Here is a 24,986-nt window from a genome sequence, read left to right as displayed (position 1 = left end):
TTTACTCAACTCTAAAGGACATTTTATGCTAAAAAAGGTTCAATAATGACAAGAAAGAACCCTTATGGCACAAAGGTTTTTTAAAGGCTATTATATTACATTATTGTGCAACATTTTGTAGTTGTTATTAAATTATTATAAATATATATTATAAACTGTTGTAGTAAATTAATATCACATTTTAATCATGCAGATTTTTCGAGGATAAAAACTGAATTGATTAATTACATTTTTTAACCACCATATCTTGAATTTTGTGATCATTCACATGCATTGCATTTTAGGGGTTCCTTCCAAATACGTAGCGCTTTAGAACCTTTTAAGGTTCTATATAGAACCTTTTCTTCTAAGAGTGAGAGCGAGCTCATATTTGCTCTTCTAAATAAATTAGTTTAACCCCTTCTTTCTTTGAAGCAAAATGAAGTTTAGTTTCCAGTCACCCATAACTGACATATGTTTGTGCCACATAAATGCTCTAAATGCGGAATTAAATAGTTTAATTTAATAAACGTACTGTCCCCTTTAGTAGCTTCTATGTAGTGAGCTTCTTTTGGTTAGTACTATAAGTCATTTTTCAAAAAAACACATTTTTGTGCAGTTTTAAACCGCTTTCTAGTAAATATAGTTTATGCATAGGGACTGACATTAACTCTCCAGCCACTGTGGCTAGTAGTTTTCTAAGGTTGCTAGCCGCAATTTTCACATCGATACCATAGGGAAAAAATGCCATAATTTGTCAACTATCAGACTATTAGGCTGCTGTCACTTTAAGGCCTAATGCACGGATCCATTATACTGTTACACATGCATTTTCTTTCTCAACTGTTTACGAACACATAGCCCTCAAACCGTATTCACTTTATAGCCCTTAATCCTGTAATTGTGGACAAATGTGGGCACAGAGGATTCAGGTGTGATCCTAATTTTTATTTAATATAAATGTTATATCACTGTCTTTGATAAAGTTTTGTCTATCCATTCATGGTGTTTTTTTTTTTAATTTTGGGGGTATTTTTGAATTTATTTACTTCAAAAAGTACCATATTTTCGATGTAAATTATGCTTATTTTTATGTTTTTATTTTTTTTAACTACATTAAAATATCATTCCAATAAGTTCTTAGAGCTAAACCCTAAAGATGAAGTGACTTTGCTGTCTTATTTTGGCTTATTTAAGAATGCTCTAAATTACAGTTTTTCCCATTCATTTCTATGGGTGCCCATTTTTTGACCCAAATACAAGATTAAGGAGTTTTTGTTTTCACCCACTTAACACTGTAGAATTGAGTCAAAAAAAAATTGTGTGTGTTCAGGAAGCAAACTTAGGAAAAGTAGCCAAGTCTTGTACCGCTCAGATCAAGGGAAGTATTTTTTAAAAAACAATAAATCAAAACTATTTTGCCCACATTTGTCCAGAATACGGTTTTGTAACTGACTTTGTTTACATGAATACTCATTTTTACATCATTGTGTGTGTATTTGACTGTTTAAGCTCAATAAGTAGATACATCCTGGATGGCAAATTCTCACATCACATTTGGTGTTTGGAATCACACAAAGCCACAAATAGTGTCACTTTTCCAAACTAAAATCAGTGTATCAAGACAAAACCCGTCACCACTGCATGGTGCATCATGTTGTATTGTGCCAATTGCTTTGCGAGATTGTAGAGCAAATAATTTTAACGTATTTAATGAATTGTGAATCAAAATGAAGTTCAGTTTCCTGTCACCCATTACTGATGTATTTTGGGGCCATATAAATGCTCTAATTGCTAAATTAAATAGATTAATTTGATACATGGAGATAAACATATTGTCCCCTTTAGTAGCTTCAATGTATTTAACTTCTTTTGGTTAGTACTATAGCTAAGTACTTTTTCAACAAAGCATCTTTTTGTACAGTTTCAGACCGCTTCAAAGCAAGTAGTTTCTAGTAAATATAGTTTATACACAGCTATACTCTCCAGTCACTGTGGTTAGTGGCTTACTACCCACTCAGCATTTTCACTAGCCACAATTTTAAAAGTGTTACTATGGGGAAAAACTGCCATATAGATCTTGTTAATATTATCTCATAATTTGTCAGCAGGTTTATTAGGCTGCTGTCACTTTAAGACCTAATGCATTATACTGTCACACATCATACATTTTATTTCTCAACTGTTTACGAACACTTATAACTTAACTGACAGTGTTTACTTCAATACATGCAGATATTTTAATTTAACCCGGCAAAGTAGAGAGGAGGAGTGACTGCGTTACACGGCTGAAACACACATGCATTTGTTGGCAGGTGTTAATGTCAAGCCCTGTTTATATACACTGTAAAAAAAGTGATGTGATAAATAAGTTTTTACATTGCTTTAACTCATCAAAGTAAGTTAAGCAAATTCCTTTTTTTACAAGATTCTACTCATTTTTAAATCAGTTTAAAGGGTTAGTTCACCCAAAAATGAAAATTAAGTCATTAATTACTCACCCCCATGCTGTACCAACCCCGTAAGACCTTCGTTCATCTTCGGAACACAAATAAAGATATTTTTCAGACGAGACCGTTCTTCTTCGACTACTTTTTGTTACCGGCTGCTCACCGCTTAGGAGTTTTACCGCCCCCTACCGTATAAGATGACGTACTGCTTGTAAACAGAACGTTTTGCGCCTCCGGCTATATCAGTACGTCATCTTATACGGTAGGGGGCGGTAAAACTCCTAAGCGGTGAGCAGCCGGTAACAAAAAGTAGTCGAAGAAGAACGGTCTCGTCTCAGTTCTCGCGCATGCGCCCATAAGGAAGTAATGGAAAGTCGAATAAAGTCGTTATTTACGTTTTTTTTCGCACAAAAAGTAGTCTCGTTGCTTGATAAAGTTATAGTTGAGCCACTGTAGGCACATGGAATATTTAAACCTTTTCTTTTAATGACTTTCTGGGCCGTCAAGAGGCAGTCCCTCAGGCTGTCTATGGAAGAGTGATACAGCCCTCAGATTCAATCAAAAATATCTTTATTTGTGTTCCGAAGATGAACGAAGGTCTTACGGGGTTGGTACAGCATGGGGGTGAGTAATTAATGACTTAATTTTCATTTTTGGGTGAACTAACCCTTTAAGTTGAAATGACTTAAACATCCGAGTTGATTGTACTTAAAAATTGAAGGCAGCTATTTTGACAGCCTGACCCAACCACAATGAATCAGGAGACGTGCGATTATTGACGGAATCTGAAAGACTAAACAGCCGGTACAGATAATCAATGGCATTTCTAAAGAGAAACATTTGCATATTTTCTCAGAGAACATCTTTGTTAGGAACAAAATAACATGTTGTCAAAACAGTCAGTATTTCCAGGCTCCGGGTATAAATGGCTCGTAAAACAGCACGACACCTCATGTATTAGTGAAGCCTGGCCATGCTGACGAATGTGGTGGATCTGTCAGAATCAATCTCTACAAGGACAATATGTTTCTTGGTGAAATGATGAAAGGAACGAGTGGCTCCTGTAAGGCTCGGTCCTGCTTCCCATGAGCCTTCAGGAATAATCATTATCCAGTCCAGTCCCAACATAACTTAACTTAAGTCCTCCAGAAGTTACACAGGTTATAATACATGTGCATCTGACAGATCCTCTCACATCAGCACTGCGAAACTCAACGCTGCATAACGAACAGACTATCCAACAGGGCCGGGTTTCCCGATAACAATGTATCTTAGCCCTTAAGAGCGCTCTCTACGTGCAAGGTTACGAACGATCGCAGCAATGCCACGTGCGTTTCCCAAAAATGCACTTAACATGAACGTGCGAGAATGCGTTCTACGTACTACTTTAGCTATTCTTTCGCGAAGTGCTGAAATATAACCTTATATGGAGTCGTATTCTGAACAACACTATCTCACGACCAATTCGTACGAATTCGACGCATGACTAAAAAGTGGCTAATTCGTACTAATTCGTACGACCTCACTCGTACTAATTCGTACGATTTGTCTAAACCCACGTGATGGTTAAGTTTAGGGGCGGGGTAAGGGGTAGGTCATTCGTACGAATTCATACGAATTGGCCAATTCGTAAAATATGTACGATTTAGCAAAATCGTATTAATTCGTACGAGTGAGGTCGTATGAATTGTTACGAATTAGCCACTTTTTAATCATTCGTCGAATTCGTACGACTTGGTCGTGAGATCGGGTTGATTCTGAACGTTTAACCAAATAATCGTCATTTGTTGTGGATTAGAAATCAAGACAAGTCTATATGGATATAAAACACCTACACAGGGGTGCGTTTCCCGAAAGCATCGTTAGCCAACTATGGTCGCGTGTTGGTCGCAATTTCCATTGAACTCTATTGGTAACGACGGAACTTACGACCATAGTTGGCTAACGATGCTTTCGGGAAACGCAACCCTGGCTGACAAAATGGCTGAAAAAAAACAACAAAAAAAAAACAAGAGAAGATAGGCTACCTTTCAAAAAGATAAAATGAATGCCCTTCCAGAGGAGATAGAGGGAAACAAAGATTTTATTTTTAACAGATTTAGGCCCCGTTTACACGATGGGAAAACGCAGATATTTCTTTTTTTTACACGAAAACGCTGAAAACGATTATTTCGAAAAACTCCGGCCAAAGTGCAGATTTCTGAAAACGCCGGTTTTGTGTTGCCGTGTAAACTGGGAGAAACGGCGTTTTAGGTTCTCTCTTGTCGATTCCAGTATTCTGATTGGCTTGCATGGCTTTATCCTTAACCCCTACACTGCCGCCAATAGGTTTGGCATAGTTATGATGGCGCTCGACGGCGTACTTATGCGGGTGTGTAAAGGATGTTATTTTTGAAAACGGAGAGGGGGAAAATATTCGTTTTGCTAAATACCCGGCTTTCTGTAAACGTGGCCTTAAAGGACACCATACAAATAAGGAAAAACAAAACATCCGGAAGGACATGTCACATTGCAATCTAACTGCAACCGTGTTCAAAGGTCAGGGAAGGAGGTCCGCGAGAAATGCCCCATTCATGGCCGGTTTTCGTGCACGTCAGCAAGTCATTGACAGATTTTTTTTTAATTCATCCCTATTTTGCCCGGTCTTTAAAGCATATTTCCCAGATTACTTATTTTAATTTAGATGTGTATTTCTTCCCTTTCTACTTATTTAATTTATTCATTTAAACAAAATACGAGTACAACAAAGTGTACAATCATATTATAGGCTACTTACGTTGCAGTGTAATCTATTGAATCTAGATAAATGTGTAATCTGCCGGTTGTCCTGCAGGTGACCTCATAACTCTGTCTTCTTCGATGCACTTGGGGATGTACGATTACTCCAGAGCACTTGTAGTTCTACGAAGATTTTCAAGTGCTACTTAAGTTACGATGCTTTTGGGAAACCATAATATTAAGATCATTCGTACGATTGTTTTTATGATCAACTTAGGCTTACGATGCTTTTGGGAAACGCAGCCCAGGACATGTGACATCTCAACAATGCATTCAGGAAGATATTACCCTCAGCACAAGATGCTCTCACTATAAACGAGGCGACACACACAACCCTCCAGAAGGGCACCTAATTAACTTCTGATTTATGGATGTAAAGAGAAAGAGTGACAAAGACAAATGATGTGTTTGAAACGTAAACAGGCTCAAAGTAAGTCACACACAACTTCAGACCTTCAGGAAGTCCACTAAACTTCGGCGAGAAGTTTCAAAGTTTTACTGCAGACGTCGGGAAAAATGCCAGCGGACAATTAGCTTTTGTCTGTTTTATTTCCTTCATTATACAGTGCAGAGAGTCTTCCTGTGGGTGAGGATCATATTAATCCTTCTAATGACTGAACATAAACCAGCCGTTCACACACACACACAACACATTTAAAGCTTTTGTTTTTGAAAAGATTGATCATGACATAATATAATATAATATAATATAATATAATATAATATAATATAATATAATATAATATAATATAATATAATATAATATAGGCCTAATATTCGGTGCCATCTTCTGCCTTAAAATGTTGAACAATATCAATTTTAAACATGTCTTAGTCATACATAACACTATTTGAATTCTAAGCATAATAAAAATAATACTTTGAGACATTTTAACACATTCTCAACCACCATATATCAGAATTTTCCTCAACCTAAAACAGTATAAAAATCAATAGTCAAAAAAAATCAAAAAAGTAATCTTTCTTTACACCATTTATACCTGTTATTTTCTCCACTCTGTTATCACTTTGTCCACCCCCATTTTTTTCAATACAATAATTTCATAAAATCTGCAAAAAACATAGTAATAATTCAGTGACAAAGAAAATGTACTAGTGTTTCAATAATGCAATTACTTTAAAAAGTAAATACAAAACATATTTTCAGCATTTGCATCTGAAAACGAAAAATACAAAGTGATGCGTTTGTGAGAAAGTAAGTACAATTCATACACAATGCTTAAATGAAACTGCTGTTCATTTGTCCTTAAGAGGACGGACATTTTCTATCTTTCATTTCATTTATTCTGTTTAATAAAGGCCTCCTATCTATACACATTAGTCAGGGGAGATGGGATTATTGATTTGAATGACTTCATAATAAAATGTTTTCTGAAAGTGTCTGTCTAGCTCGAGTCTGAGCTTTGGGTTGCTCTCTTTGACCAGTATCTCATTCTCAGTATCTCCTCTTTCCTAAGCCATCCTCAGATGAGTAATATAATAGTTGACATGCTAGAGCAATCCGAGGAAGTGCAGGCATTTTCATTATTAATGCCAGTCTGTAATTATTTAATGAGATGCATTTAATTGTTGTAAATGAACAGGAACATGTCATTTTTTGCTCAAATGTTCCTCTACATGTTAAATCAGGCTTTATGGGTTGCATTACGATGTTACCTGGCACTGTTTTGACTGTGTTTGATGGAAGCTCAAAGTAACAAGCTACAGTTTTCAGTGATTAATGGTGTAATATTACAACATTTTCACATTGTACTGCTCAGAGAGTTGTACAGCTGAGCAAAATGAGGCAATATCAAGTGCACTTGATTAAAATGTCCTCGATTCACAGTGACTTGATTCGTTCAGGCATATAAATCAAAGAAATTAAAATTAGTTTTTTTTTTTTTTTTTTACATTAGTGTACTACTGTATGACATTCAAATGCTAGTGAAACTATTATAAGACAAGTCATATGTGTGTGTGGTTGTCACAATACAGTCATCAACACAGGTATTTAGTGCAGGACGGCTGGCTTTGCTGATGTATAGCTGTAGTTTTGGATGGTAAGTTCAGAAGCTGTGTTTAAAGCTCTCCCCCTACTGTAACTGTACAGTATAATCTGCTCTAGAAAGCCTGATCCTGATCTTCCCTGCTGATCGACGCGGTGAGGACGAGCCCTGCTCTGTGTGAACTGAGGAAAGACATTAATGATGCCGGTAATGAAGAGTGGAGAGGATCAGACCGTCACAGAGAACTACAGCACATCAGAGACGAGAACATTTAATTCGGTTCACAACCCGCCTGAACATCTCTCATTCACCTATAACAACCCTAGCAACCACATAGCAATACCCTAGCAACTATCACAGCAACCATCCAGAGCACCCTAACCACACATAACACTCTAGAAACCACCCATAACACCCTAGCAACAGCCTAGCATCACCCTAGCAACCACTCAGAACACCCCAGAAACCACCTATGATATTCTAGCAACACCTTAGAAATCACCCAGAACACCATTGAAACCGTCCATAAAACTCTAGAAACCACATATAACACCATAGCAACCACATAGCAATGCCCTAGCAACTGTCTAGCAACACCATAGTAGCCACTTAGAACACCCTAATCACCCATAGCTCTCTAGAAAACCACCCATTACACCACAGAAACAATTTCTCCATTGAAATTTGAGTTATAAGCCATGGTAGACCTAAAACCAGCTACGGCTGTACTAAGCGATTGTATATGCTCACATAAACGCCAAAACTCAGGACGGCTGAGGGACGTGAGAGAAAGTCGCGAGGCCGGTGGTGCGATTGCTAATGAGCAGCACCTGCGAAGCACACCGGTCTCTCATCTCTCACGGAGGAGCGGAGACATAAAGGGGGAGCGACGGAGTGGATGATCGAGAGAGGAACAGGCCTGATTTTGTTTGTATTTTATATTTTATTTGGTAAACCAGCAGTCGTCTGTGAGGGGTTGCTGGCCGGTAGTTTTATTTTCGGTAGCCAGCAGTTCCGTGAGGGACTGCTGGCAGGTATTTTGTTTGTTAATTTCATTTAAATAAAGTTTTATTTTTTGATTGTTATCCGGTTCCTGCTTCCTTCTTCCCTGAACCTTGCTACACTGGTGCCGAAACCCGGGAAGAGGGAGGAACGCGCTGTCCGTGGGTCCTCGCCGCTGTGGGGAATCCGCGGTGCCATATCGAGCATGGTGCGCGAGTCGCCGCTGCTCGCCGTGGGCTGGAGCCTGTTGCCGTCCACCGCATAAGGGGAGGAGCAGGGAGTGGGGGACTCGCGGCCATGGACACTCGAGGCGGGGCGCTGGGGTGCGTTGCCGGTTGGACGCCCAAGCTCGCCGCTGACTGCCTGGGAAATGGAGGGGCGGCTTCCTTCCGGGAGGGAGAGGAGGAGTCACCGCCGCTTGCCGTGGGCCGGAGCCTGCTGCCATCCGCCAGTTAAGGGGAGGAGCAGGGAGCGGGGGACTCCTGCCGTGTGCCCAAGGCACCCGAGGTTGCCGTCGCCGTCCACCGGGGGCGGGGGAGCGTCGAGGTGTCCACCGAGGGCCATCCAGCGTCGCCGCCGGGCACCGCGGAGGAGATTGTCCAGCTGGTGAGGGACAAGATGGCAGCGCGTTGATGGCTCCTCGTGCTTCCGTCTCCGTTTCCCTCGACTCGTCGATCCATACCCCCAGGGATTGCCGCCGCCAGGGGGGAAGTAGGCACAGTCTCGGGTGTACCCCCCAGCCTGTGAGGGGTGATGGAGGTATGTGGTGAGCAGGACGGCCGAGGGACGTGAGAGAAAGTCGCGAGGCCGGTGGTGCGATTGCTTATGAGCAGCACCTGCGAAGCACACCGGTCTCTCATCTCTCACGGAGGAGCGGAGACATAAAGGGGGAACGACGGAGTGGATGATCGAGAGAGGAACAGGCCTGATTTTGTTTGTATTTTAAATTTTATTTGGTAAGCCAGCAGTCGTCCACAAGGGGCTGCTTTTCGGTTGCCAGCAGTTCTGTGAGGGTTTACAAATCTGAGAGCCCGGATAGGAACTCGTGGGTACGGTTTATTAATCCGTGAGCACGATTTGTGAGGAAACAGTTTGAGAATTTGTGAGAGTTTGTGAGTATAAACTAGCGGACAGATTCCAAAACTGTCGACACTGATTGTTTTTTTGTTTTTTTTCCACCACAGACTTATCGGGCTCCGTAGCAAAAGTCACATTAGAAAATGAAAGCTAGGTTGTGTTTGGATAATTACATATCTTATTTAGCTGAGGTAAATTAAACGCAATACTCACATTTCCTTGCTCGATGAAGATGGAGCCCATTTGGCGTTTGATTTTTAAAAGGCTGATTTTCGCGCTTCAGGGCAGTGACGAGTAGGATATCAAAGAACCAAAGCTGATAGTAATACTGCATTTAAATACATTATTGGATTACATTATATTTTATCAATTCCCCCCCGCCCCCCCACCCCCCCAAAAAAATGTATTTTATAATACCAGACATTTCTTGCAGTCCTTAAAAAGCGATTTCTGTAAAAGAAAATATCTTTTTATCTTTTCATCGGCACTCAGGACATTTTCCCAAATGAGCTTGTAGATTATGCAACAACATTATGTTGGAAAACAGCATCTTTTTCTTTTGTGTTTCCCACTTTGAAACCACATTATGATTGTCATTTTTGTATTTCCATAAACACAATTCAACATAAAATTGCAAAACAGGATTTCTTTGTCCGCGTGGCAAGTTTTAATAGTGTTGCGATCCCGCATCAGGGGAAGTGAATGTGAAGATCTCGAAGAGCGGATGAAAGGGTGCCGCTGGAAGTCATTTGTGTGTAAAGGGTAAAGAGATGGGCCACGCTGCCTTTTCTTCCCACGAGTCCCCCTTTGTCCAGGGTCTTTTGGAGTATGGATCGCTCAAGGGTTTGCGGGTAGTGCTGGATTTACACGCCAGTCTCTCACATGACTGCACACAAACCACAGCTCGAGTGATCGACCTTTGTTTCCACCGAGACCAGAAGAGCCCAGACATGTGAGACATGTAACCACACACCCGAGCTTCTGCTCAGGAACTCCGTTTCGGATCGGTACGCGTTTAATGTTTTTAAAAGAAGTCTCTTCTGCTCATCAAGGCTGCATTTATTTGATCAAAAATACAGTAAAAACAGTGACATAGTATTATAATTTAAAATAGCTGTTTTCTATATGAATATATAGTACAGTGTAATTTATTCTTGTGATCAAAGCTGAATTTTCAGCATCATTTCTCCAGTCTTCAGTGTCACATGATCCTTCAGAAATTACTCGAATAATTTGATGCATTTACGGTATAATAGAAAGCTTTTGTAACATTATGCGCTACCGTTCTAATGTTCGAAAGTTTGGGGTCAGTAGGAATTTTTTTTATGGTGGGGGATAAAATAAATCAACACTTTTATACAGCAAGGACGCATTAAATTGATGAAAAGTGACAGTAAAGACTGTGGCGAGCAGGACGAGGCCGGTGGCGTGACTGATGATGAGACATACCGTTCTCGGAGCGTAATGGACGGCAGTGAAGAGTGAGAGAGGACCAGGCCTGGATTCATGTTGTGTTTTATGTTTTACTATATGTCGTCCATGAGTGGCTGCTGTCTTTACCTCTGTTTTGTATTTGTTTATTTATTTATGGTTTAAAGTCTTTGAATCTTCGCTGGTTCCCGCCTCCTCCTTCCCACACAAAGACATTTCAATTTTACCAAGTGTTTTATTCTATCAAATAATTTCTGTTCTTTCGAACTTTCTAGAATAGAAAACAAATATTTTAAATTGGAATAATATTTAACAATATTACAGTTTTTTTTATAAAATAAAAGCAGCCTTGTTGAGGGGTTCCTGATCATGAGGTGAGCTGCCCTTTAATACGATGCCTGGGATCCGTTTCAGAGAGAGCAGATGCCATGTCACTTCCTGAACACACACACGACTCCCTCCTGCCGCCAGTGTGTGTGTGTGTGTGTGTGGACCTCTGCCGGCGCGCAGTCGAAGCCTCTCAGATGTCCACCGTCCCGGGGTCCATGATGTGCTGACGCTGCATATTGATCCACCGCAGAGGCACCACCTTTGCTTTGCAGATGCTCACAGTGTCGGGGGAGGGGCGGGGACGTCTCTCGGGTTTGCCAGGAAAATTGATTCAAATCGACATGCGAACCACATCTGAAACACGACTCAAATGGACTAATTTCACCAGTGAAGTTATGATGTCTTTACCTCAAAATAAAAGCCTGTGATCACGTTTCGCAAACAGCATCGCAAAGTTGTGTGGTTTGAACGACAGCTCTCGACCTGTGGTTAGAAGCATCGTTTCTATATTGCATGACATTTGGAAGTAATAAATCCTTATCTTGAGCAAAATAAGCAAGCTGACATTCAGTACAACCGGTGCCTTTTATTCAGCATAAATACAAATGTAATTTACGTCTTTTAGTTTGTCAAAAGATTTAAAGTACCGATTTTGAAGAGTGCTCAGCAATGCTGTCGACTTATGAATTTGCACATGGTGTGTCTTAAAGCGTATTAAAAACACCACATAGACACATAAACACAGGGGGACTAAACGCTCAATTCATTCCGAGTAAAACAGTTTTGGAGTTTAAAGGATTAGTTTGCTGATAATTTACTCACCCCCATGCCATCCAAGATGTCCATGTCTTTCTTTCCTCAGTCGAAAAGAAATGAAGGTTTTTGATGAAAACATTCCAGAATTTTTCTTCATACAATGGACTTACATGGGAACCAGACGGTTCAAGGTCCAAAAGACAGTTAATAACAGTTTCAGATGCAGATTCTAATGTCTTTAAACGACACCAAACGATGAATAAAGGTCTTATCATGCGAAACGATCGGTTATTTCAAAACTTATTCCAAAAATTTAACTTTTCTAAGGACAAATGCTAGCCTTGCTCTATTCTGTGAGGCGCGTTTGTAACGTCACGTAATACGTAATTACGTTCAAAAGGTCACGGGCGACGTAGCCGGAAGTACAGAGTCAGTGTTTACAAGTTGAACGCATAGGTTGAACGTGCAAACCAACTCAAACGCCGTTTACAAAAAAAGGAATTAAAAGGTAAAGCAACGATGTCGGACGATTTTGATTCTGTACTTCCGGCTACGTCGCCCGTGAACTTTTGAACGTAATTACGTATTACGTGACATTGCAAACGCGCCTCACAGAATAGAGCAAGGCTAGCATTAGTCCTTAGAAAAGTTACATTTTTGGAATAAGTTTTGAAATAACCGATCGTTTCGCATGATAAGACCCTTATTCATCGTCTGGTGTCGTTTAAAGACATTTGAAGCTGCTCTGAAACTGTTATTAACTCTCATTTGGACCTCGGATCGTCTGGTTCCCATTGAAGTCCATTATATGGAGAAAAATCCTGGAATGTTTTCATCAAAAACCTTAATTTATTTTCGACTGAGGAAAGAAAGACATGGACATCTTGGATGACATGGGGGTGAGTAAATTATCAGCAAACGTTTTTTTCAAAAGTGAACTAATCCTTTGACATTGAGCTCAATTTTTGTGATATTAACTTGGTTAGACATGGCTTTGATTTTTTAGCAATTTTCTGTGAATTCTTTTTTTCATGACTTACATTTTGTCTCATTTGACACACTGGAAAAAGACTTTCAAGTTGAGTTGAATTGCATTGTGGGACGAGGTATTCTGCACAGTGTGTTCTGTGAGATTCAGGACAGTACAAGCCTGGCTAATGTAGTGAAATTCCTCAAATGTAGAGTCTCTTTGGTCAAATGAAGTGGTGTTTGAGTAGGTCTTGTCTCTAACCATCTGTCAATCATTCTCCTGTCCTCCAGGTCAATCTCTTGAAGTGTGTCATTTCTAGGCATCGGTGAGAAAGCATGACAGGCCATCTGTCTATATTGATCCAGAGTCTGACTATGCAAACGCTCTCTGAAACATCATCCAGGACTCGTGTCGAAGCAAGCACACACACATCAGCCATAACACATGAAATATTAAAGATGTGTCCGAGCTATATCTGGTCCACAGGATTCATCTCCCGACTCTAGTGAACTCCATGAATCTGCACTTCTAGAGATTCATTTGCTTTATATTTTAGGCTCAGCACTGCTCAGATATTTTACCTTTAGCATAAACAGCATATTTCTGTTATTTATACTTTGTGTGACCAGCATCTACCACTTATACTTGGTATCTACCTCAATTTACATTCAGCATAGTGTAAACAGTTTTTTGCCTGAAATATATTCGCATGAAAGCGGATTAAAACAGATGGTAAATCATGATTGGATGAGATCATGCTGTTTGGTTGTGGTAAACGTAAATGAAATGCCTGTAACGGTTCTTGCGATGTAAAGTTTTCAATGTGGCTCGATTCATTTCGTTTCATCACGCTGCCGTCTGGCTTTACAATAAGGACAGCTGTTCAGACGCCATTAAGAAAGTATTATACAACAGCTGCGTGAATCATATTTCATTCTGTGAGTCATGAGTTATAAAAGATAAATGATTTATGGCAGTTTAAGGCAGATTAGCCCATTTCCAAAGCACTAATGCTTATTTACAGACTAACGTGACAATTACTGTTCAGTACTGTACTGTAAAAAAATAAATCTGTAGAAGAATTACCAGTAAGTTGAGGATATTTCATTCAACCGTATAATACAACATAACACAAGCAAACAGCTGTGAAAAATCAATATTAGCATTCCTTTGGCCACCATTTCCAAGGATGTTCCTACTCCTCCTTCCATTTAAAGGGGTCATGAATTGAGAAATCTCATTTTCCTTGATCTTTTGACGCATAAGAGGTCATTGCACTATAAAAATATCTAAAACTTCCTCATTATTCCGAAAACAGCTTTTATTGAAACCAAGCTACCGAAAGGACTCGTTTTGGAGTTCGTCTCGGTATGACATCACAGAGAAGAAGAAGATCAACGCCCACTTCTACATCATTGACTCTTAAGCCCCGCCCACCGATTTGCAAATGTCATTTAGCAGTAAATAGTAGAGAGAGTCTCCAACACAGGATTACTCCAGCAGCAAAACATAGAGACTCTGAGGATTACAAGACTTTTTTTTTTTCAAAGAGAGGATAGAAATTAGCTTATTACTTATAAATTATGTTTGTTTTTTTAATGTAGTTGACATCGGAGGACATTATAATCAATGTTGGGAATCTGTTTTGAAACCATATCTGAATAAGATACTCAAAGTAGTCCAATTACAGTCAAGAGTAGTTTACTGAGAAGTGCATTTGTTTTTAAATATGTTATAGTTTGTTCAAATGAATGGTCTGTACAAACTGAATGGGACTTTCCCAACGAGTGAGAGATAGAGGGAGAGAGATAGAGAAGTTAAAGACAGCTTGTTTTGTATTGCCTCAGGTTGTTTGCCAATAAAACTGCGGGAACAACTCAATATGACAAAAAAAACAATGTTTTGTCATGCTACACCACTGAAAAAAGTAGCTTGTTGCTGTAAACGCTAAAAACAGCTGAAGTACTGTCACAAAAACACATTACCACTGTCTGTAGTGAACACGTCACATGGAGGCTTTTGTGTTTGACTGATAGCATTATTAACTATATACTTTTATGATAGTGTATTTTCAGCATTGCTGGCTAAAATATGGTTTTAGGGTGAGTGAATGATGACAGACATTTCATTTACCTGCTCTAAGTCTGCTTGAGTTTTAGTTAGAGAAGTTGGCAACTGCTCCTTTAATAGCATTAAACAAAATTCTTGTGTCCCAAATACTGCCCTAAACCCTTGGGTCCCAAGTCCTCCTTTTGGTTACATAATGCAGGATAGTGGATGAGCAAAAGCATAAGCACCAGAGCCTCCAAACTTCTACATGATATTAAAGGAGTAGCTCACTTTTCAAAAAACCTTTGCTGACAATTTACTCACCCGCATGTCATCCAAGATGTCCATGTGTTTCTTTCTTCAGTCGAAAAGAAATTAAGGTTTTTGATGAAAACATTCCAGGATTTTCTCCATATAATGGACTTCAGTGGGAACCAAACAGTTCAAGGTCCAAATGAGAGTTTCAGTGCAGCTTCAAAGGGCTTTAAATGACACCAGACCATGAATAAGGGTCTTATCTAGCGAAACAATCGGCCATTTAAAAATTAAATAACAAAGTTTAAGTTTTATAAGCACAAATGCTCGTCTTGCTCTGTACTGTGATGTGAGTTCGTGACTTTCCTGTTCAAACTCGTTCATCAAAATGAGCAAATCTTTTTTTCGAGTCATGACTTGAAGAGTCCTAGATAAGACCCTTATTTATCGTCTGGTGTCGTTTAAAGCCCTTTGAAGCTGCACTGAAACTCTCACTTGGACCTTGAACTGTTTGGTTCCCAATTAAGTCCATTATTTGGAGAAAATCCTGGAAGGTTTTCATCAAAAACCTTATTTTTCTTTCAACTGAAGAAAGAAAGACGTGGACATTTTGGATGACATGGGGGTGAGTAAATTATCAGCAAAAGTTTTTTGAAAAGTGAACTACTCCTTTAAAGGAGTAGTTCACTTCAGAATTAAAATATCCTGCTAATTTACTCACCCCACATCATCCAAGATATTCATGTCTTTCTTTCTTCAGTTGAAAAAATATTAAGGTTTTTGAGGAAAACATTCCAGGATGTTTCTCCATATAGTGACTTCAATGGGGTCCAACAGGTTGAAGGTCCAGATGTGAGTTTCAGTGCAGCTTCAAAGTCTAGACACGATCCCAGTCGAGGAAAAATCCTGGAATGTTTTCCTCAAAAACCTTCTTTCTTTTCCGCTGAAGAAAGAAAGACATGAATATCATGACATGAATGTTTTTGAAATGCTGCAACCATTTTTATCTATCTATCTATCTATTTGACAGATAGACTATTTATCTATTTGACAGATCTGTTCTTAAAAGGAGAACTCTGGTGCAAAATGAACCTTTGGTCTAATTACACATCGGTACACAGTCAACCGTTCTCTGAGATTTGTTTTCATGATTATCTAATGGAAAGAGTTGTATCTCTAAAAACTGTTTAGCTTATAACGCTAGTATATGGGGCATAGAGTAACGAAAATAAAAATCGCTAGTTTATACTACTAACATGGCTCAAAATGGCCCAACACTAACACGGTAGCATAATCAGGGTCCCTACATGCAAAACAAAGCATCAGCTCAGGTAGTGTGTGTCGTAACCCAGCTGTGGTCTCAGGTAGTATGTGTAGTAACCCAGCCTTGGGCTCAGGGAGTGTGTGTCGTAACCCAGCTGTGGGCTCAGGTAGTGTGTGTCGTAACCCAGCAGTGGGCTCAAGTAGTGTGTGTCGTAACCCACCTGTGGGCTCGGGGAGTGTGTGCAGTAACCCAGCTGTGGGCTCAGGTAGTGTGTGTCGTAACCCACCTGTGGGCTCGGGGAGTGTGTGCAGTAACCCAGCTGTGGGCTCAGGTAGTGTGTGTCGTAACCTATGGGCTCGGGGAGTGTGTGTCGTAACCCAGCTGTGAGCTCGGAGAGTGTGACTCATAACCCAGCTGTGGTCTCAGGTAGTGTGTGTCGTAACCCAGCCGTGGGCTCAGGGAGTGTGTGTTGTAACCCAGCTGTGGTCTCAGGTAGTGTGTGTCGTAACCCAGCTGTGGTCTCAGGTAGTGTGTGTCGTAACCCAGCCGTGGGCTCAGGGAGTGTGTGTTGTAACCCAGCTGTGGGCTCGGGAGTGTGTGTTGTAACCCAGCTGTGGGGTCGGGGAGTGTGTGTCGTAACCCAGCTGTGGGCCAGATAGTGTCTGTCGTAACCCAGCTGTGGGCTCAGGGAGTGTGTGTTGTAACCCAGCTGTGGGCTCGGGGAGTGTGTTGTAACCCAGCTGTGGGCTCGGGGAGTGTGTGTTGTAACCCAGCTGTGGGCTCAGGGAGTGAGTGTCGTAACCCAGCCGTGGGCTCGGGGAGTGTGTGTCGTAACCCAGCTGTGGGCTCGGGGAGTGTGTGTTGTAACCCAGCTGTGGGGTCGGGGAGTGTGTGTCGTAACCCAGCTGTGGGCTCGGGGAGTGTGTGTTGTAACCCAGCTGTGGGGTCGGGGAGTGTGTGTCGTAACCCAGCTGTGGGCTCAGGGAGTGTGTCGTAACCCAGCCGTGGGCTCGGGGAGTGTGTGTTGTAACCCAGCTGTGGGGTCGGGGAGTGTGTGTCGTAACCCAGCTGTGGGCTCGGGGAGTGTGTCGTAACCCAGCCGTGGGCTCGGGGAGTGTGTGTTGTAACCCAGCTGTGGGGTCGGGGAGTGTGTGTCGTAACCCAGCTGTGGGCTCAGGGAGTGTGTGTTGTAACCCAGTTGTGGGCTCTGGGAGTGTGTGTCGCAACCCGAATGTGGACTCTGGGAGTGTGTACAGTAAACCAGCTGTGGGCTTGGAGAGTATGTGTCTTAACCCAGCTGTGGGCTTGGGCAGTGTGTGTCGCAACCCACCTGAGGGCTCGGGGAGTGAGTGTCGTAACCCAGCTGTGGGGCTTGGGTAGTGTGTGTGGTAACCCAGCTATGGGCTAGGGGAGTGTGAATCGTAACCCAGCTGTGGGATCGGGGAGTGTGTGTCGTAACCCAGCTGTGAGCTCGGGGAGTGTGACTCGTAACCCAGCTGTGGTCTCAGGGGGTGTGTGTAGTAACCCAGCCGTGGGCTCGGGGAGTGTGTGTCTTAACCCAGCTGTGGTCTCAGGGGGTGTGTGTAGTAACCCAGCCGTGGGCTCGGGGAGTGTGTGTCTTAACCCAGCTGTGGGCTCGGGGAGTGTGTGTCATAACCACACTGTTGGCTCGGGGAGTGTGTGTCGCAACCCAGATGTAGACTCTGGGAGTGTGTATTTTAACCCAGCTGTGGGCCGGTTAGTGTGTGTGGTAACCCAGCTGTGGGCTTGGGGAGTGTGTGTCGTAACCCAGCTGTCGGCTCGGGGAGTGTGTGTCGCAACCCAGACTCTGGGAGTGTGTATCGTAACCCAGCTGTGCGCCGGTTAGTGTGTGTGGTAACCCAGCTGTGGGCTTGGGGAGTGTGTGTCATAACCCAGCTTTCGGCTCGGGGAGTGTGTGTCGTAACCCAGCTATGGTCTCGGGGAGTGTGTGTCGCAACCCACCTGTGGGCTCGGGGAGTGAGTGTCATAACCCAGCTGTGGGCTGGGTAGTGTGTGTCGTAACCCAGCTGTGGGCTGGGTAGTGTGTGTCGTAACCCAGCTATGGGCTCAGGGAGTGTGTGTCGTAACCCAGCTATGGGCTCGGGGAGTGTGTGTCGCATGTGTCGTAACCCACCTGTGGGCTTATGTAGTGTGTGTCGTAACCCAGCTATGGGCTAGGGGAGTGTGTGTCGCAACCCACCTGTGGACTCTGGGAGTGTGTCGTAGCCCAGCTGTGAGCTCGGGGAGTGTGAATCGTAACCCAGCTGTGGACTCTGGGAGTGTGTCGTAGCCCAGCTGTGGGCTCGGGTAGTGTGTGTCGTAACCCAGCTGTGGGCTAGGGGAGTGTGTGTCGTAACCCAGCTGTGGACTCTGGGAGTGTGTCGTAGCCCAGCTGTGGGCTCAATGAACGTCCGGCACATGACGCATCAGATCTCAACATTCACTAACCTGATCCCCTACAGTTGCAATCAAATACACACACACACACACACACACACACAAACAAATGCACGCACACACACTGCGCACACACACACACACGTGGGGCGGTAATGAGCGAGCATCTCGCTGCCGGCACAATGAAGGACGATCCACAGCAACTTCTGCAGTCATTAAAGCAGACGCACATTTATAGCTGAGCACTTGTACATATGACACCTACTGCGTGAGATAAACGCCGTCTGAAACTTGTATAACCTTTGCATACAAGAAAATCAGATTTTAGATCATTTATATCCCTTTATTTCAACATATATTATATTAATAACAAGTATTCTCTGTAATAGTACATGCTAAATGACCATGACATATTTCAGCAATGTAAAGGTATTTACATACACATTTATATATATATATATATATATATATTTTAAACACGTACCATCAAACCAAACATTATTCAGACCCCTTGCTATCCTAACATAAATGAACTAAAGTGTCCTGCACCCACCAGTAAAAAAAAAAATAAAAATAAAAAAAATATATGGTGTCTGAATAATTTTTGATTTGACTGTATGTTATATTAAAAACAAGTATTCTCTGTAATAGAACATGATATATGACCAGCTATGAAACTGACATATTAATGAGGTTCAGCTGACTTCGGTACGGACGCGATCCCCCTCGTGTTCTTACCTACTGCATCCAAAAACACAGTTTTGTCGCAGTGAAGCTACGACTCTGGAGGTCACCGCCATGTGTCCTCTGAACACGATCTGAGTAATCTACATCCACACAACAAACTTTACACTCATTCTGAAGCGGTCAAACTCAACAACAGCGGGTCGGAAACTGTCCCCAGCTAAATCTGTCTCTGCTCAGGCGTATCTGAGGGCACCCATGCAAGAGAGCTTTGACATAATCCCATTCAACTGTAACTGGAGCTTCCAATGATAGAGAAAACAGCCGTGACACACTGGTCAGGAGATCATTTAAGACAGCATGAAACCCAATGCGTCCCCACCTGCCAGCGTGCCAACCTTCTGCGTGTGAAGGACACATGCGCTTCAGCACAGCTGCTCCGTGTTCCTGAACGCCACACTGGAGATTGCCGACGCAAACATGCATTAACTGTAAAATGAAGCGGTTCTAGTAGCAGAGGTGAGTTTTACTTACTGAACCAGACGATCATGTCAAATCCACAATGCTGTGAGACTCAGAGAAGAGTAATCACCCCTCAGCATCTGTACTGAGAGACGCAAACACAGACTCAACCGTACGACACAACACACTGACGGAGAGGGGGGGAGAGAGAGAGAGAGACGGAGAGAGAGAGTGAGAGAGAGAGAGAGAGAGAGAGATGGAAAGAAAAGGAGAGTGGGGTGAAGGGAGGGAGTGAACCCTGCAGAACACACAGAAAGAGAAAGAGACATGAAGAGATGGGAAAGTGAAACACTCAGAGAGACAGACAGACACACAGATAGAGATAGATAGATAGATGGATAGATGGATAGATGGATAGATAGATAGATAGATAGATAGATAGATAGATAGATAGATAGATAGATAGATAGATAGATAGATAGATAGATAGATAGATAGATAGATAGATAGATAGATAGATAGATAGATAGATAGATAGATAGAACAATTTTTGATTCTTTTATTTTGTGAACTATTCAAAGATACTCAACCATTCACACTAAAAAATATATCAAACTGACTGTCAAAGTGCAAAATAGGAAGAACAAAATGAATGCAACTTAAAACAAAGAAGTAGTCAAAAATGCACATCAAACTCACAGCACATGCATTTACTGTGAACGGAGCCACTTTGAGACGCACATCATGAGTCACACAGAACGCCTCGCTCTGAAACCCAACACAACCTCTTTAATCAGAGAGAAGTAACCAAGCTATATCTCCATTTCATTTTTTGTTCGATTGTCAGATGCTTTGTCAAAGCGATGGCACTAAACGTCTCAACTGTAACCCTAGAACGAGATGGTGCGTCAATGCCACTTTGGGAATGCCCCTGCGTGATTGCGTCTGAAGCACTTATGTCAACTAGTCCAACAGCGAGAGTGTTTGTCACGGGCGAGTGACGTCACGACCAGGAATGGATAAAAGCACATCCTGTTTAGCAGTACCGCCGTAGGAGGAGCGAGAGGCCCTGTGCGAACTTGAAATGCGAGAACTGTTGAGGAATATACAACATAATTTCGACAAATGTTATAATAACTGACAGACACTATCATTTCAGCCGCTCTGTGCATGTCCTCGCACAGAGAGAGGCTGAAGCTTCGCGGCTGAGACACGAATAGATGTTTAAAAGGTATAACATTTACATCTGTTGAATAGAATGTAAATTTAGTTTGTGTGTAGATTAAATAATGATAAGCGGATAATCACCCGTATGGAGATCATTAACTTTTTTTTTTTACTGGTTTAAAACAAATACAGCGCAATTGTGTAATACTGTCGATTTATAACATCACTGAGTTTGAGTCGTGTGACAGCTCTGGATATCTAGCATGCTTGATATTTTTCTGGGCTCGGCGACGTGTCTGCGAGCGTCTTTGATGCGTTGTTGGCTCTTTCATACTAACAGATTGGCAAGCGTTCATCGCCCGCTAATCCCCCCGCGATAACACCCTGACCTGTCAGCGAGCTCAACGATTTCCAAATTGGGCTTAAATCTGGCTTAAAATCATGTCGATGTCTTTGACATGGTAAAGGAAGACTAACGGTAAATTAAACGCTCATTAAATAAAAGCAAACCACCAGACCAAGGTGGTACGTACAATGCCATGTGTAGGGGGCCCATTGACATTGAGAGTGTACAGGGCCCAGAATTTGGTGCTACGCCCCTGCACGCGTGTAATGAACGATCCAAAGCTGTTTGCTCGCCATTCTCCTGTCTAATATATAAATATACATGCTTAAGGACAAACAACAATAAATAAACAGACAGATTCACATAAAGCGCTTGCTGAAGGCAGAAAAGCTAGCACGGTTCTTAACCGGATGTGCTTTTATCCTTTCCTGCTCATGACGCTCACTCGCCGTTGGACTAGTGCTTCAGACGCAATCACGCGGGGCGTTCCCAAAGCGTCATTGACGCATCGCGAGTTCCCTCGAAAGGGAACACAACATTAGTGATATTTTAGGTGCAAAATAATACTGTGGTGGGACGAGGGCTGGGTAATAAATATCGATTTCTCGATGTTAATCGATTCTCATTTTTACGAACAGATATCGATTCTTAAATCTCAAGAATCGATTAGTCATCCTGTTTCATTTGAATGAATGGATCATTGTATCGCGGCTGCGCGCATCCAAGAAATCGCAATAATCTTTGTCCTTTGTTACTATTGATATGAAACAAAGTCTCAATTTTCAAATTACATCCATTTTCTTTAGAAATTCATAAACATAAATAGCGTTTTGGCGCTGTGGCGTGAGCAGCAGCGCTGATCTCTCTTCCGGCTTAATAATACCAGTTACAGCGAGAAAAATAAACATGAATGAGCATCTGAAAGTGTGTTAAAAGATAGAGTAGAACTTATCAAAATCCGTATCATGTCACATTGATTCGCTCAATCAGCGTTTCAACCGTGGAAAGACGTCAGTTAAACAGCTTGTAATCAATGTCATGTATCGTCATATTTACCTCAGGAAACCCACATCAACTCGTTAGTCAGCTAGAAAAAATAACTCTAGAGAGGAGCATTTTGCTAAATATATACACCATATATTACATATGTATTATAATCTTAATGTTCTTCAATATTTAATGCATATTTGAATAAATCTGGCAAGTTTTTATGACAGCCACCATTTAAATGTTTATATTTCATAAAATCTTCTTATTATAAAAATAAATAAAAGGGTAATTTAAGTATTTGTATAGCTACAAAACAGTTCATTATTACCTTCATATTAGGCTAATGAAGCCTATTGGCTACAACTAGACTCCCATAGTTTACAGCATTTAAGAGATTTGATTCCCTTGAGGAAAATGGCCATTTATTGTAACTGATATCCAAAATAATCGATATTGAATCGAATCGTAATCGAAATCAAATCGAATTGCAAGCTTGTGAATCGAAATCGAATCGAATTGTGAAATTTGTCTCAATACCCAGCCCTAGGTGGGACAGAGTAAACAATGACAGGTCAACATTGTAATTTAATCAGATAGACATTTGATATATGTGCAATAAAGCGGAATAATTAATTTGTGAAATTATCATGAATTAATTAATTAATGTATGTTCTTGTTGTCTTGAATGTCATGAAATATCAACGTCTACATGATCATCAGACGATCTCTTCTCAGTGAACTGTAAAGATGCCTGTCATAAAAATAGACAATGCACAATTTTAGTTTGTGATCTAATAAGATGACTCTGCGCTGCTTTAATGGATTTGTTCGTCGGAATGCGAAACTGAATGTAGCTTTTGGGCTCAATCCCAATTCACCACTTGGCCCTACCCCTCCGTTTTGTGCGTTCACGTCTACGTGTAGGGTGTCCCGATTCTTGTTGAGATCGAGGGGTAGGGCGAAGGGGTGGGGCTACATATCCTCGAAACTGAGATTTTTCAGATGCACCCTCCAAACGGACGGCTACGAGAAAGTTGACCGAATGCGTCGCAAATCACCGGCGAAAAGGCTTCGTAAACGGTTAAACATTTAAATTTAGCGCCAGATAATTCCACCCCACACTTTTTTTACTCTTAAAATAACACTATAGTCATTTAAATTAAGAAATGGTATAATAAATTACATTTCCAATCAGAAAAGACATACATTTTGAGGAAGGAAAGATATAATAACATTGTTTATTCAAAGTTTAGAGGAGCTGCGCTGATTGTCATGGAGAAATCCTGTAAAAACTCCGTAACGGTAGAGCCATTGCCGACGACTGATGATCAGATGATCTGATGATTGGGTTCATGCAGGGTTGTTCCATATCCTAGCGGAATATTTCAACCCCTTGGCCCTTGTAACTCTGTTTAAAGGGCCAAGGGGTACACTCGAAAACAAGGGGTAGGGCCAAGGGGTGAATTGGGATTGAGCCTTGGTTGCGCTAGACCCTTAAAAGACGTTAGCTACTGAAAAAAAGCAACTAAAGCCAAGTTCACACTACATGATTTTAAGCCCGATTTATGCCCGATTTGCAAATCGTTGAGTCGCCGACATGTCAGGGTGTTATCGCGTGCAAATCGCGGGAGATTAGCGGACGATGAACGCTTGCCAATCTGTTAGTATGAAAGAGCCAACAACACAGCGAAAACGCTCGCAGACGCCTCGCAGACGCGTCGCCGAGCCCAGAAAAATATCTAGCCTGCTAGATATCCAGAGAAGTCGCGCGACTCAAACTCAGTGATGTCATGAGTACAGCCAATCATAGCAACGCATGGGTTGAGGACACCAGGTAAATCTTACTTTTTCTCTCTTTTTTCGCATTTTTTCCCTCAGAGCAGATCGTCGAGCAAACAGTGTGCAGCACTAGTTTCTGTCTGACGTCCATATTCACGTGTTGTGTTCTCTTCTTCGCTGGGTATTGGCGCAATATTTATTTATTGCGTGTTTTTTTCGTGACAAAACGTGGTTTGTTGACAAGATAGAATCGTTGGGTGACAAAGTTGTTGTCAACTTGTTATTTATTTGATTATTTTCAGGATTTAGACCGTACCATAGTACTGAAACAGCTCTTATTGAGTCACAAATGATTTGCTCTTATCATCCGATCGTGGTTGTATCTCTATGTAGTGCGTTGTCAACTCGTGTAGTGAGTTACCTCCTGTTGTGGATCAATCACGTTGTGTTGTGTGGTGTGAACAGTTAACAACTTGAACACTCCAGATTTCACTGAGAGCAAGTCATGTAGTGTGAACCGCACAGTTCAGCCCGACGTTTTAAAATCATGTAGTGTGAACAAGGCATAAGCTACTCTGCTGTCAAGCCACTGAAAATGTAGTTAAGTTAGTAGCGTTTCTGTTAGTAGTTGGCTATACTCTTCTACACTGATGAATGGATTTGAATTGATTGTTAACAAAGAAGTATTCATTGCTTCAATGAGCTCTTGTTTCTAACTTAAATTATTGTTTAAATGAGTACATTTTTAGCTAACTGAGATTTGGATATGTACATTTCTGAAATGCATAACT

The 24,986-nt window shown here is 41.5% G+C and overlaps 1 protein-coding gene across 10 annotated transcripts in view; it reads right to left on the bottom strand.

The window, feature by feature from the left end:
• atp2b2 (ATPase plasma membrane Ca2+ transporting 2) overlaps positions 1-24,986 on the bottom strand; it is a 204,053-nt gene that overhangs the window by 120,319 nt on the left and 58,748 nt on the right. For 9 of the 10 annotated variants that reach the window (XR_016148527.1, XM_089125110.1, XM_089125102.1 and 6 more), the window contains exon 1: positions 19,986-20,105. The exons of the other annotated variant lie outside the window; for it this stretch is intronic. The gene's annotated coding sequence lies outside the window, so the exon portion shown is untranslated. Of the gene's footprint in view, positions 1-19,985; positions 20,106-24,986 lie in introns of those variants that run through there. 10 annotated transcript variants of the gene reach the window in all.

This window comes from Pimephales promelas, chromosome 21 (assembly GCF_988280905.1).
Source record: "Pimephales promelas chromosome 21, fPimPro1.hap1.1, whole genome shotgun sequence".
Classification (NCBI taxonomy): domain Eukaryota; kingdom Metazoa; phylum Chordata; class Actinopteri; order Cypriniformes; family Leuciscidae; genus Pimephales; species Pimephales promelas.
Note: the sequence above shows the minus strand (reverse complement) of the source record. Positions and strands in the feature narration are given on the sequence as shown.